The sequence below is a fragment of the Oncorhynchus mykiss genome, chromosome 2, assembly GCF_057628025.1.
Source record: "Oncorhynchus mykiss isolate SJ-2025 chromosome 2, ASM5762802v1, whole genome shotgun sequence".
NCBI lineage: Eukaryota > Metazoa > Chordata > Actinopteri > Salmoniformes > Salmonidae > Oncorhynchus > Oncorhynchus mykiss.
The window spans coordinates 13,530,685-13,542,500 of record NC_143023.1 but is presented as its reverse complement, the minus strand read 5'-3'; the positions used below and the strand labels follow the sequence as shown (position 1 = coordinate 13,542,500).

At 46.6% G+C, this 11,816-nt stretch overlaps 1 protein-coding gene across 4 annotated transcripts in view; it reads right to left on the bottom strand.

Annotated features, from left to right (window-relative positions):
- The window catches only part of galnt1 (UDP-N-acetyl-alpha-D-galactosamine:polypeptide N-acetylgalactosaminyltransferase 1), a 63,457-nt gene that overhangs the window by 34,097 nt on the left and 17,544 nt on the right, over nucleotides 1-11,816 (bottom strand). For 3 of the 4 annotated variants that reach the window (XR_016484335.1, XM_090189270.1, XM_090189266.1), the window contains exon 2: nucleotides 6,255-6,366. The gene's annotated coding sequence lies outside the window, so the exon portion shown is untranslated. Of the gene's footprint in view, nucleotides 1-6,254; nucleotides 6,367-11,099; nucleotides 11,196-11,816 lie in introns of all 4 variants that reach the window. The other variant, XM_090189279.1, reaches the window with a different exon arrangement.

Here is an 11,816-nt window from a genome sequence, read left to right as displayed (position 1 = left end):
GGTTTAAGCCTGAACGAAACACAGACCTTATCTGAAGTAGATCAAGACATTCTCTATGGAAGACATGAACAGAGGAGGTTTAAGCCTGAACGAAACACAGACCTTATCTGAAGTAGATCAAGACATTCTCTATGGAAGACATGAACAGAGGAGGTTTAAGCCTGAACGAAACACAGACCTTATTGGAAGTAGATCAAGACATTCTCTATGGAAGACATGAACAGAGGAGGTTTAAGCCTGAACGAAACACAGACCTTATTGGAAGTAGATCAAGACATTCTCTATGGAAGACATGACCAGAGGTGGTTTAAACCTGAAGTAGATCATGACATTCTCTATGGAAGACATGAACGGTAAAATAACGAAGGAACCCCTTTCAAGTTCAGCCACAAGTTATTACAGGAATTATAACGCGTCAACTATTTCTCTCTAAACCGTATACCTTTGACTATTACGAGCCTGCTGCTGCCTACCACCCCTCAGTCAGACTGCTCTGTCAAATATCAAATCATAGACTTAACTACAATAAACACACAGAAATACGAGCCTTAGGTCAAATCAGGAAACTATCACCTCAAACGTTTATTCCGTTTCGTATTTTATCTAACGGGTGGCATCCATGAGTCTAAATATTCCTTGCACAACCTTCAATGTTATGTCATAATTACGTAAAATTCTGGCAAATTAGTTCGCAACGAGCCAAGCTGCCCAAACTGTTGCATATACCCTGACTCTGCGTGCAATGAACGCAAGAGAAGTGACACACTTTCACCTGGTTAATATTGCCTGCTAACCTGGATTTATTTTAGCTAAATATGCAGGTTTAAAAATATATACTTCTGTGTATTGATTTTAAGAAAGGCATTGATGTTCATGGTTAGGTAACGACAGTCGTTGATTGATTGTTTTTTATAAGATAAGTTTAATGCTAGCTAGCAACTTACCTTGGCTTACTGCATTCGCGTAACAGGCAGCCTCAGGTGCTAATCAGGTGGTTAGAGCGTTGGACTAGTTAACTGTAAGGTTGCAAGATTGAATCCCCGAGCTGACAAGGTAAAAATCTGTCGTTCTGCCCCTGAACAAGGCAGTTAACCCACTGTTCCTAGGCCGTCGTTGAAAATAATAATGTGTTGTTAACTGACTTGGCTAGTTAAATAAAATGTGTAAAAAAGATATATTAAAAAATTTGAATCTGCAAAATCGGCGCCCAAAAATACCGATTTCTGATCGTTATGAAAACTTGAAATAGTCCCTAATTAAATTGGCCATTCCGATTAATCGGTCAACCTCTAGCACACACACACACACACACACACACACACACACACACACACAGTCCCTCAGCTTGCCTTCTCTGCAGACTGTATTTCTAATCAGGGATGGCAGAGGACACCCCACTATGTCTTCCCTGCTCACGCAGGCTCCTGGCTCACTGTGTGTGTGTGTGTGTGTGTGTGTGTGTGAGTGAGTCAGAGTGTCTATATTACATATCAGGTTTGTTAGTATTTGCAGTCTCTGACAAAAATAGACTGCCTCTCTGACACAACACAGACAACCCCCCCTCTCTCTCTCTGTCTCTCTCTCTCTCTCTCTCTATGTCTCAAATCCCTCCCTCTTTCTTTTCTCTCTACCTTCTTCATCTCCATATCTTCACTCCATTTCCCCCTCCCTTCGATTAACATCCCTCTCTCATCTTCCCTCTCTCATTTCCCCTCCCCTCCCCTCCTCTCTCCCCTCTCTCATCTCCCCTCCCCCCTCCCATCTCCCCTCCCTTCTCTCCATTACGTTTTGTCCTTTCCAGAGTGGTTGCCATCACTACTTGCCTTCACAGAGGAGATCCCCTCCTCTCTTCTTCTCTCCTTCCTCTGCTGGTTTAATCCTCCGTTCGAGGGAGATTGCACAACTACTAGGTTACAGCCAGAGAATAATGATCCTCTGAGGCTTGGAGATGTTCACTACTCAAGGATTTATGGAGTTGCTATGAGGAATGTGCTCAATGGGATTCTCGGTGTGTCCTGTGTGCGTGTGTCGTGCGTTGTCATGACACCAGAATTTAGAACCCAGTGCATTATCAAGCACACACAAACACACACACACGGTCATAAATGATCATAGTGTGTTTGTGTGAGCAGCCCAGGCACACACACACACACTAGGGCTTGCACAATTACCATGTAAATGACGGATGAAGACGTCATAACCGTTAATTATTTGTAATAAAAACTATTCTAAAACAAGTCTGAGTTGGGAATGAACAGCTGACTGAAATATGCATGGTTCCCCGGTTCAAATGTTAAAGATACGAGTGCATCGGCCCGTGGAGCCCAAACCCATCCAAATGTAGCATGAATCAGTCAGAAAAACCATTAAAACGTTACGAACCAGTTCACTGACGTTGTTTACTCACATCCTTTTATTTCCCCTCTGAAAATATCTGGAATCTTTTGTGACTTAATAGATGCTCCTATTGAACTAAGCAGGAAATGCTTATGACCGTATTGATCTCCAAGTCAGATTACAGCTGTGCATACAGAGCACAGCTGTTCACGCCAACCAGAACCTCCCCGATCAAATACTCCTATATCTGCACGGCGCCTTCAGCATTCAAACGCATGGAAAATGGCTCTCGCAATGTCAAATCATAGGCATTATTAGTTGGGTGACAATGTCAAATCATAGGCATTATTAGTTGGGTGACAATGTCAAATCATAGGCTTTATTAGTTGGGTGACAATGTCAAATCATAGGCTTTATTAGTTGGGTGACAATGTCAAATCATAGGCTTTATTAGTTGGGTGACAATGTCAAATCATAGGCTTTATTAGTTGGGTGACAATGTCAAATCATAGGCATTATTAGTTGGGTGACAATGTCAAATCATAGGCTTTATTAGTTGGGTGACAATGTCAAATCATAGGTATTATTAGTTGGGTGACAATGTCAAATCATAGGCTTTATTAGTTGGGTGACAATGTCAAATCATAGGCATTATTAGTTGGGTGACAATGTCAAATCATAGGCTTTATTAGTTGGGTGACAATGTCAAATCATAGGCATTATTAGTTGGGTGACAATGTCAAATCATAGGCTTTATTAGTTGGGTGACAATGTCAAATCATAGGCTTTATTAGTTGGGTGACAATGTCAAATCATAGGCTTTATTAGTTGGGTGACAATGTCAAATCATAGGCTTTATTAGTTGGGTGACAATGTCAAATCATAGGCTTTATTAGTTGGGTGACAATGTCAAATCATAGGCTTTATTAGTTGGGTGACAATGTCAAATCATAGGCATTATTAGTTGGGTGACAATGTCAAATCATAGGCTTTATTAGTTGGGTGACAATGTCATTTGCTGGGTCATTGTAGAAAAGGGTGTTTTACTGACAGACTTGTGTAGGCTACCAGAGTGGACACAACTCACGTCCTACAGACTGCACATCTTACTGCTGATTGGGCTTTTAGATGGCCAGATTCACCATAACACATTGTTTTGGTAGTTCTGCTTCCATTTTTACATGAACATGATAAAGTTGTAATTTCCTAACTAGGACAGCTGCCCTGTAGGCCTGTGGTCTGAGTCTGAGCAGGAGAACACCAGCTCTCCTCCGGAACTTTGCAAACGGTCAAAACCATTCGCTTTTCAAACCCAAAGCTATGCTATAGAATGAATGTGTTCATGCAACAAATGTTAATGGATCGAATGGTATCGAACTCAATCACATCAATTCCTTCCCCTAGTCAAACCGAATCGCACCGATACTTTTGGTTTGAAACGTATCGTTCCTGTATCATATCGGAGCCCATGTATCTAGATGTGTGTCAAATCGTGCTTGTAAGGAGAGATGCACATCCCTAGTCATTTGAGTTGAATCAGCAAATCACAGAGTATATTTCCTGCTTTTACTTCCTGTTTTTACTTCCTGTTTTGCTCCTATGAGTACACTCGCAATTCCTGCCAGTCCACCCATTATGCCCATTCTACTCATTCTATTTCTATGGCAGCACATGCAGAGGAGAGGAGAAAATGTGTCCCCCCCCCAATTATTTTTTTTGCTATTCGGACGGTTATTACGGAGACACAGTTGTTTGACTGACCAGGACTGTCACAGCCCTAACACACACACACACACACACACACACACACTTCTGAATCAGTCTCTCTCTAGGACGCGGCTACGGTTCAGTTTCAGGTCAGAACCTCGTGGGGGTCAAGAGCTCAGACTTACTCTAGACACACAGAGAGAGAGAGGGGGGAGGGGGAGCGGGAGGGAGGTAGAGGGGGAGGGAGGTAGAGGGAGGTAGAAGGAGGGGGAGGTAGAGGGAGGGGGAGGGAGGGAGAGTGAGGGGAGGTAGAGGGAGGTAGAAGGGAAGGGAGGTAGAAGGAGGGGGAGGTAGAGGGAGGGGGAGGGAGGGAGAGTGAGGGGAGGTAGAGGGAGGTAGAAGGGAAGGGAGGTAGAAGGAGGGGGAAGGTGGTAGAGGGAGATAGAGGGAGGGGAGGGAGATAGAGGGAGGTAGAGGGAGGGGGAGTGAGAGGGAGGGGGAGGTAGAGGGGGAAGGCGGTAGAGGGAGAGGGAAGGCGGTAGAGGGAGGTAGAGAGAGGGGGAGGGAGAGGGAGGGGGAGGTAGAGGGAGGGAGATAGAGGGAGGGGGAGGGAGGTAGAGGGAGGGAGAGTGAGAGGAGGTAGAGGGAGGTAGAGGGGAAGGGAGGTAGAAGGAGGGGGAGGTAGGTAGAGGGAGGGGGAGGGAGGTAGAGGGAGGGAGGGGGAGAGGGAGGGAGGTAGAAGGAGGGGGAAGGCGGTAGAGGAAGGTAGAGGGGGGAGGTAGAGGGAGGGGGAGGGAGGTAGAAGGAGGGGTAAGGCGGTAGAGGGAGGTAGAGGGAGGGGGAGGGAGGTAGAAGGAGGGGGAAGGCGGTAGAGGGAGGTAAAGGGAGGGGGAGGGAGAGGGAGGGGGAGGTAGAGGGAGGGGGAGGGAGGTAGAGGGAGGGAGGTACAGGGAGGGGGGTAGAGGGAGGGGGAGGGAGGTAGAGGGAGGGAGGTAGAGGGAGGGAGGGAGGTAGAGGGAGTGATAGGGGGAGGGAGGGAGGTAGAGGGAGTGATAGGGGGAGGGAGGTAGAGGGAGTGAGAGGGAGTGAGAGGAAGGTAGAGGGAGGTAGAAGAAGGTAGAGGGAGGTAGAGGAAGGTAGAGGGAGGTAGAGGAAGGTAGAGGGAGGTAGAGGAAGGTAGAGGAAGGTAGAGGGAGGTAGAGGAAGGTAGAGGGAGGTAGAGGGAGGTACAGGAAGGTAGAGGGAGGTAGAGGGAGGTAGAGGAAGGTAGAGGAAGGTAGAGGAAGGTAGAGGAAGGTAGAGGGAGGTAGAGGGAGGTAGAGGGAGGTAGAGGGAGGTAGAGGTAGGTAGAGGAAGGTAGAGGAAGGTAGAGGGAGGTAGAGGAAGGTAGAGGAAGGTAGAGGGAGGTAGAGGAAGGTAGAGGGAGGTAGAGGGAGGTAGAGGGAGGTAGAGGGAGGTAGAGGAAGGTAGAGGGAGGTAGAGGGAGGTAGAGGGAGGTAGAGGAAGGTAGAGGGAGGTAGAGGGAGGTAGAGGGAGGTAGAGGAAGGTAGAGGGAGGTAGAGGAAGGTAGAGGGAGGTAGAGGGAGGTAGAGGGAAGTAGAGGGAGGTAGAGGGAGTGATAGGGAGGTAGAGGGAGGTAGAGGGAGTGAGAGGGAGTGAGAGGAAGGTAGAGGGAGGTAGAGGGAGGTAGAGGAAGGGGTAAAGAGAGAGAAACTGCCCACAAAGGCAAAATAAAAGCACTGTCAAATTGATTACTGATGCAAAGCTTGGCACCAATGCAAAGTGGAATGAAACACTTCAATCTCAATTCACTCAGGCATTTTAGGACTGGAATCAATACACATTACTGTCACTGTGACGGTGTTTCCTAGCACCAACACACACACAACCAGTCTAATAAACCACAACTCCCCTCCTCCCCCTGGCCTCTATGAATCCTGTGTAATTGCTCTTTTAATTGCTCTTGTAATTAGGGCGTGGTGACTACATCTCTGAGGCTTTGCACACACACACACACACACACACACACACACACACACACACACAAGCATCTCTGTGAGCAGTTTGACCCAGCAGACTTCTATCAGCCCCTCTGTGTCATATTGACCTGGTGGAGTCAATGTCGGATGACTACAGTTTAGCCATGTGAAAGCTGTAGTAGTAAAACTAACAGAACTGGTCCTCTCTCACACACACACACACAGCTGTACCTGTCCTGCTGAGTAAAGGGGTCTCTGGTCCAGATGTACAGAGGCTCCACCAGCAGGGGGAGGAGCTTCAGAGATCCCACTTCCTCCTTCGCTTGTCACTCAAACATGCTCCCTGGAGACACAGAAACACATTGGTCAGTCTTCAAGCAACTCCCTCACACATACAGACACAGACAGTACAGACCTGAGTCCAAGTGTCGCCCCACTGGCAAGACCATGAGAAGACTAGTGTGGTTTAACGTAGAAACAAGACTAACTCGTCAGACTTCAGACCAACAAAGAGGTGTGATGGGTCTGTATCCGGAAACATGTTGCATAAAGCTCACTTCATTCTTCAATGTTAATTCTATTTGTTTCACTGCATCAGGGACAGTGTCCACTGGCGTGTGGTTTACAGCCTTCTACAGTGTGAGAGTTCAGAAGGGCTCAGGAAGCCCCTGTTCAGTGATCTGTCTCTCACTCCTCTCCTCTGTGTGGACACGACATGTTCCTACTCGATGGTTTTCCCATCCTGACCCATCACTCTGGACCCGACCTGGCCCAACCCACCGCCACAGTGTTCCCATCACACCTCAGGGACACACACACGCAGGAGTGACGTCATCCAGAGAGAGAGAACGAACGGCGTCACGGGGAGCGGAAGAGAGATCAGACGGCGTGTCACTCAACAGGCTAACACACACTTCCTTCACCACTTCCCTCTGTGGCAGGAAACGCATCATCACCATCACATCATATCACCTGGCTGTCTATCACTCAGAACATAGAGCAGGATCCAGATCATCTCTGTCATCAGCATTATTCACTGCTCACAGCTTCACAGCCGCCTCAGTATGTCTCACCTCCCAAGACCAATCCTCTATGGTTTCAATGGACTCAAATATATTTCAATCAAAGAAGACAAATAACATCCAGCCAAAGATGAACCTGTGATGGTACAAAGACACACACACACACACCCCACACACACACACACACACACGCTACACTGGAGGCTCAAGAACCAGCAGCAGGATGAGAGGCCGGAGTGACGCATGAGGAATGGATTGAGGGAGGGCTGAAGATTCTCAGAGCTGCTCATTTCAAGGGATTAATCTTCTATTTCTGACAAACAGAAATAAACCCCCCCAGAGAAAGAGAGAAAGAGAAAGAGAGACAGAGAGACAGAGAGAGAGAGACAGAGACAGAGAGACAGAGAGCGAGAGAGACAGAGCGAAAGAGACAGAGACTGAGAGACAGAGAGAAAGAGACAGAGACTGAGAGACAGAGGGGGAGAGAGACAGAGAAAGAGAGAGACAGAGGGAGAGAGAGACAGTGAGAGAGACAGAGAAAGAGAGAGTAAGAGAGAGACAGAGAGAGAGAGAGAGAATGTCGCCCTCCAGAACCACAGTCTGGTCCTTGGCCTACATACAACCAAGACATCAGTCTGGTCTAGTGGGGCTTTATCCTGACAGAATGTGTGAATGCGAGGCATTGGGTTTCCACTGTAGCAGATAATGTCGTCCTTCAGCGTCTGATGGCAAAGAGATCTCCCACTGGGAACAGACGTCAAGTCAACGTCTATTCCACGTTGGTTCAAAGTCATTTCATTTAAATTATATGGAAACAACGTTAATTCAACCAGTGTGTGCCCAGTGGGCTGTGTGTGTGTGTGTGTGTGTGTGTGTGTGTGTGTGTGTGTGTGTGTGTGTGTGTGTGTGTGTGTGTAACCCCCTCGACACACACACCATGCTCTGTGATGCAGAGCTAGAAAATGAGTGTTTCAGTTGTAGTGTAATGTGAAGATTAGAGAAGAACAAGCAAGGAGAGCATCTATAAATACACTGCTACACTGCCTGGCAATCATCACCAACCTGCATCCATCCATCCCTCCAGACCCAGGCAGGCAGCACAAAACATCACCCTATCTAGTACCAATGATAGGAGGATGTCCATGCATCTCTCTAATTCTCCCTCCCTCCCTCCCTCCCCCCCATCTTCTCAAGCCAGTGGCTCACTGAATCTCCTGCCAGTTTGCGTTCTCTAGCCCAGTGAGTGTGTGTAGATATGTGTGTGTCTGTCTGTGTAAGTGTGCTTGTGTGGTTTTGTGTGTGTGAGGTCAGGTGTGTGAGGTGTTAATAACAGTGAAGCAGATAGCAGTCACTAGGCTCCTCTCCAAAGCAGACAGCCAGGTCTACCAACAACACATTCCACAGAGAGTAGATAGCTCTAACAGAGAGTAGAGGGTTCTAACAGATAGTAGAGGGTTCTAACAGAGAGTAGAGAGCTCTAACAGAGAATAGAGGGCTCTAACAGAGAGTAGAGAGCTCTAACAGAGAATAGAGGGCTCTAACAGAGAATAGAGGGCTCTAACAGAGAGTAAAGGGCTCTAACAGAGAGTAGAGAGCACTAACAGAGAGTAGAGAGCTCTAACAGAGAGTGGAGAGCTCTAACAGAGAGTAGAGAGCCCTAACAGAGAGTAGAGAGCACTAACGGAGAGTAGAGAGCACAAACAGAGAGTAGAGCACAAACAGAGAGTAGAGAGCTCTAACAGAGAGTAGAGAGTTCTAACAGAGAGTAGAGAGCACTAACAGAGAGTAGAGAGCTCTAACAGAGAGTAGAGAGCTCTAACAGAGAGTTGAGAGCACTAACAGAGAGTAGAGAGCTCTAACAGAGAGTAGAGAGCTCTAACAAAGAATAGAGGGCTCTAACAGAGAGTAGAGAGCACTAACAGAGAGTAGAGAGCTCGAACAGAGACTAGAGGGCTCTAACAGAGAGTAGAGAGCTCTAACAGAGAGTAGATAGCCCTAACAGAGAGTATAGAGCACTAAAGGAGAGTAGAGAGCTCTAACAGAGAGTTGAGGGCACTAACAGAGAGCCTCAAAACATTATATAATGTCTGTCTGACATACTACACACAACATATTACACATTCTCTGCTCTCACACACACACATGGACAAGCGCTTGCACGTGCCACACAGACTGACTTAGCTTTGGGACATACTATGTTCTCTCTCACATCTGCATAAACACAGACCCACGCGCGCGCAGCGGTAAAGAGCATCAACATGCTACAACAACATACATGTTATGTCACCCAAACGCATCAAATGTCACCCCTACGCATCCGCTCAAAACAACATATACTGTCATATAAACACGCTAAAACATAAATAATCAACCGTTAGACGCTCATATGTCACTGAGATGTGATGTTTCCTAAAGGCACTGAGGCGTTCTTCAGACTACATACATGTCATGTGTAGCCCCAGCTCAGTGAGGCAGCCGTCCAGGTGTGACTGTGTCAATGGAAGGTAGAACTAGACGTTAGCTCAACGGGGACTGAGAGACAGAGGTTGGGGGCCGTGTCGGGTGATTATCATGGTGATTAACAGGCCGCTCCAGCTATGCCTGTCAAAACCACAAACCCTGACGCATGCTATGACATCACTCTCTAGAACCCCTCTCCTCCCTTCTTCTCTCCTCTCCTCCATCCCTCCTTCTCTCCTCTCCTCCCTTATTCTCTCCTCCCTTCGTCTCTTCTTCTCTCCTCTCTTCCATTATTCTCTCCTCTCCTCTCTCCCTTCTCTCCTCTCCTACCTTATTCTCTCCTCTCCTCTCCTCCCTTCTTCTCTCCTCTCATCTCCTCTTCTCTCCTCCGTCTAGCCCCAACAGCACTACAGAATCCAGTCTCAGCCAACACCCTCCTTTCCTTTCTCCTCTGCATTCTCTCCTCCTCTCCCACGCTGCCCTGTTTCCATTCTGTCTGTATAAATACCATTCCTGAGGAAGGAGAGAGACAGAGGGGCACACTCGGGGTGTAGGAGTATTTGAAGTGTTAGGATATCAGGAGCGTAGGAGCGTAGAGGACAGTCCTCTCTCCACACACTCGTATGGTACCTTAACACAGATAATAAACAGCTCCACTGTTCTGGAACTAAACATGGTGGAGGAGTTCCATTTCAGCACAGTCAGGCCATTCTGAGCATGTAAAGTCAGCTCAGAATGGCTGTAGAACCCCCCTTCATCCTTCTCTCTCTCTTTCTCTGTCCACAGCCCAGCAACCACTCTTCACAGAACCACCATGGCAACCACACTAGTAGCTGGAAGAGAGAGAGAGAGAGAGCGAGAGAGAGAGAGAGAGAGAGAAAGAGAGAGAGAGAGAGAGAAAGAGAGAGAAAGAGAAGAGAGAAGAGAGAGAAAGAGTGGTAGAAGAGGAGATCTGAAAGGAGTTGGCTGTGTAACTGTTGTAGCAACAGCTGTCTGGCCATCAGCAAGCAGTTAGGCCATGGCAGTATGTCTGTTGTGTGTGTGTTGTGGAGGCATGTGTGTGTTCGAGTATGAGCTTGTGTGCCAGCCCAGCTGTCTGTTCACAGTCCACAAGTGTGTGTGTGTGTGTGCGCGCCTGTGTAAGTGTGTGTCAGAGGCTAGCGTATGCCGAAACAGAGAGGTCTCCAAGGACGACATCCTCTGCTCTCAACAACAATGACAATGCCAACACACACACCAGGGTTTCCGTTAGGAAAATGTGGCTCCGGACATTTGACCGGCAGCAAATAATGATTATTTATTTTCAGGGGAAGATCAGCTGTAATACTGCAGATAGAGTGTGGGTTCTTTCAATGTAATTGTCTGTATCATTTCCAATCCCCCAATACTTTTTTTTTTAAACAAACATTCTATTGTATTATGTTCCCTTAACCCTTCCACCCCTGTCCTAATTGGAGTAAATTAATGGACAACAATACTTAGGCTTCTACTTCTAGTTGATACATACTATCTACATTAAACACATGGCACATTTCACACTAGTTATCTATTTATTTTAGTCCCACCCTCAACCCTTCCCATCAACAGCACCCACCTGTAGCACGCTCTCCAGCAGGTATATCTCACTGGTCATCCCCAAAGCCAACACCTCCTTTGGCCGCCTTTCCTTCCAGTTCTCTGCTGCCAATGACTGGAACGAATTGCAAAAATCGCTGAAGTTGGAGACTTATATTTCCCTCACTAACTTTAAGCATCAGCTATCTGATCAGCTAACCGATCGTTGCAGCTGTACATAGTCCATCTGTAAGTAGCCCACCCAATCTCCCTTATTATTTTTTTGTAATAATGACAATTACAACAATACTGAATGAACACTTATTTTAACTTAATATAATACATCAATAAAAGCAATTTAGCCTCAAATAAATAATGAAACATGTTCAATTTGGTTTAAATAATGCAAAAACAAAGTGTTGGAGAAGAAAGTAAAAGTGCAATATGCCATGTAAGAAAGCTAACGTTTCAGTTCCTTGCTCAGAACATGAGAACATATGAAAGCTGGTGGTTCCTTTTAACATGAGTCTTCAATAGTCCCAGGTAAGAAGATTTAGGTTATAGTTATTCTAGGAATTATAGGACTATTTCTCTCTATACCATTTGTATTTCATTAACCTTTGATTAATTTGATTAACCTTTGATTAACCTTTGACTGGATGTTCTTATAGGCACTTTAGTATTGCCAGTGTAACAGTATAACTTCCATCTCTCCTCGCCGCTACCTGGGCTCGAACCAGGAACACATCAACAACAG